The 3,547-nt window shown below is 36.1% G+C and overlaps 1 pseudogene; it reads right to left on the bottom strand.

Annotated features, from left to right (window-relative positions):
• Window positions 1–1,371: 1,371 nt before the first annotated feature.
• Window positions 1,372–2,457, bottom strand: LOC124109157 (archaemetzincin-2-like; annotated as a pseudogene).
• Window positions 2,458–3,547: the final 1,090 nt, after the last annotated feature.

Genomic DNA, 3,547 nt, shown 5'->3' with positions numbered 1-3,547 from the left:
TATCTTGATTATGTATTAATACAGCTTGAAAACAATATATTTAAATAACATTTCATTATAATAAAGCAAAATGATGCCATTAAATGTTTTCATATCCACATTCAAAGATATTCCTCTAGTTATTTTTGTTTATAGTGTTTTTCACTTTGCATATAGTTAGCATGTAGGAAAGTTTTTTTTTCATATTTAAATTGCACAACTAAAATTTAGACTTCAGTTATATAAACGGAGGACAATTTTGCAACATCGTATGGTCCTTAAAGACAGAAATCCAAGGTCTCCTTGCCTGAAGCGCCCAGATTGAAAACAGCCAAGCCTCTGCAGAGGCCAGGCCTGACCGAATTCTCACAGTTCAGGGGAGAGAGAATGTATTTTGCAGGCAATACTGAATAGCTTGACAATATAGTCTCCTAAGTAAAACAAAATAATGTTAGATTAAGAAAACCTTATTTCAGCTGGGTGCGGTGGCACACACTTGCAATCCCAGTGTCTCGGGAAGCTGAAGCAGGAGAATCATGAGTTCAAAGACAGCCTTAGAAACTCAACGAGGCACTAAGCAACTTAGTGAGACCCTGTCTCTAAATAAAGTATAAAAAAGGGATGGGGAGGTAGCTCAGTGGCTAGGCACCCTTGGGTTCAAACCCTGGTACCAAAAACAAACAAACAACCTCCTAATTTCTACATTAATATCTGTATTTTAGTATCTGAATAGCTTAATTACAAGTGTCCATATTTTTGAACACTAGAGGGAAGTATATGTAAAAGAAAGAAGAAAGGAAAGTCAGCATTGACATTATCTCCTTCCTCAGAGTTTTGTACAACATTAGGTCTCACCAAACTGCTTATTTCTTATGTGGAGTGATTAGAATGCATTTAAACAGTGTCCCATATCCCCTTTTGAATGTCATTTTTCAAAAATTTGAAAGGACTAATGGCAAAAAAGACAGAATACTTAATCAGGAAAAAGTGGGCAATGCTGTAAGTAGTGACATTCTATCCTTGTCTTAGTTTACATAGAAGAAAGAAGAATTATACCTGATTTAGGAGACATCATTCTACACAGTAAGCTATCCTTGTGTCTAAAGAAAACAATGGATACTCTCAAATCAGAGCCAGACTTTTCCTGATGGTGAAACCCTGAGATTCCCAGGCCAAATTTATGGTTTCAATAGACAGAAAGTCTTCAGAATTTCCATATGGGAGAGACAACTTGGAAGCCACTGGATGGGGAATTAGAAAGGTGAAGATTTCTTGAGTTAATATAGATACTTTTAAAACTCAGAACTCTTGACACATAGTAGGAATTCCCTGTATTCATTCTTTTTTTTAAATGTGTAAATATTTATTTTAATTGTTTCTATCTGAAGATACTTATTTTTGGAGAACAGCAAGTCATTTTATTATGCACCGTTTCCATTCCTTAAAGGCTTCCACAGGTTTTGGTAAATACACATTATTTTCATGACTATGTTTCAGAGCTGTTCTTGGTGTGTCAGCAGACACATCATCAATCCCCTTTACCAGTGCTTTGTGTCTTTCTGCAGTATTGAATCCAATGGCACACTGTATCTTGCCTAGATAGATAGGGCAAAGGTTTAGAGGATGGTGGTCAGCTTTCTCCAAGTGGTTGGAGCCTTGCGTTAGGCATGCGAGTCACTGGCAGAGTCGCAGTTCAGATATGTGTCCAATCTCATGGGTTAAAGTCTTATAGGACTAGCAGCAGAAAACACTAATGATTTCAGGAATAAAGTAGTTATCAAAAATGGAATAGCCATTGGAAGAATTTTTTTTTTCTGGAGCTTCTGCACTGTGCCTTCATTGTGTGAGCTACAGAATTCACTGCCATATCTCCTGAAGCTGAATAGCCCCACACCATCTGGCAAACAAGCCTGTCCAAAGACGAAATTCCAGGAACCTCTTGGATAAGATCAATCATTGTTATTTCCACAACACAGAAGGCATCTTCAAGTTTCTTCTTCTTTTATTTTTAAGAACTTCAGGATATGCCCTGTATGAATTTGGAAATTGCGTGTGTGATGGTTCACTCTAAAAGAACACTGTGTGGCAGAAACAGAAACCGGTTTCTAGGAGTTTCATAGTCAGTACACACACACACACACACAAAATGCTTCATAGTAGCCTTTGAGCCATTTAATATATTCTTCATTGATAACTCTGGTGTTTCCTAGAGATTCAATGGCCAGTATATAAATACTATGCTTCTCTGGAGAGGGTATCTTTCTGTAGGGATTACTGAAAAACTGTTCAAAGTCTTGGGGAGCCTTAGAATGGGAGGGGATCCAATCAGATTGTGAACGCAAAGTAGTAGGTCCAAAGAGATCACTTAATTGCTGTTCCCTAGCATCTAATTTCTCATAGTGTGAGACAAGCACTGACTGGGTTCTTAGAGATGAGAGCCATTTTTAGTGTCTGTTCAGAGTGACGTAATACTTGCATGTTCATAAACAAAGGCTCCCAGTGAAGTTTTTACGTTACCAGGACAGGCTTGTCTGGAATGTGCTGTGGAGGGTGCCTTCACCCATGACAGGTCTCGATGCTGCCACCCCAGCAGTATTCACTCTTATTGAAAGATTCTTTGATCATTTCAAAGGATAATACTATGGATTAGGTTTAACAGGTTGGTTTTAAGGAGGATAATAGATTATGAAATCAAAGCAGGGAAAACAAGAGCTCCCTCTAGCAAACTCACCCATCACTGCATATGTAATAGTCAGAACCCACATGAAATGTGCCCATTGTATGTTCATTCTCTGCAGATAGTGGCTATGCAGTGACAAGTGAGAGGTGATAGTTTTGGACCTTTAGATCTTTCAGATGATAAGTTTAAAGTTGGAAAAAATCCAATTATTTATTAATTCATTTAATGAGCACCTGCTGCATGTCAGCCACTGCTCAGGAAAGTTAGATGCAGGAGAAAACAAAACAGAGGTCACCAACCTCCAAGAGCTGAAATTCTAGAGGTGAAAATTCTAGAGTATCAGAAGCTGATAAGTATCTTTTTCCATCACACAGTCCAATTATAACTGGTTAAATAACTACATCTAAATAACTATATTGAAATTACTAATCATAAAAAGATATTCATAATAATTACACTTGTTGCTGGATAGGTTTTAGTTTTGTTACTAACTATTCAAGTATTTCAAGCAGCTACTACTAAGTTCAAATCGACCTTACTCTCTGAATTCAGATAACTGAAGTCTAGAAAACAACAAAATAAAACTTTAAAATAATACAAAACTTTAATATTGTTGGTGCAGGGCTTATGCAAAGATAAAGAACAGAATATTATAAAAATTGAATTTAATTACAATGAGAAAGCACAAAAGAAAAACAAATACCATATGGTGACTGACATAGTGATCTGGTCATAGCCAATTTTTAATTTTTAATATAGACTCCAAGTTAATTAAAGGTCACTATTAATTTATATAAAAATATTTATGGTATAGCATTGCCAATAAAGGAGTTAAAATTCTGACTATAACAGTTCATAGTTTCTATATATGATATGTATCATATATAT

This window comes from Marmota monax, unplaced genomic scaffold, assembly GCF_021218885.2.
Source record: "Marmota monax isolate L192 unplaced genomic scaffold, Marmota_monax_Labrador192_F-V1.1 WCK01_AAM20220418_F8-fsc00415, whole genome shotgun sequence".
In the NCBI taxonomy this organism is placed as follows: domain Eukaryota; kingdom Metazoa; phylum Chordata; class Mammalia; order Rodentia; family Sciuridae; genus Marmota; species Marmota monax.
This window is presented reverse-complemented; position numbering and strand designations above follow the sequence as displayed.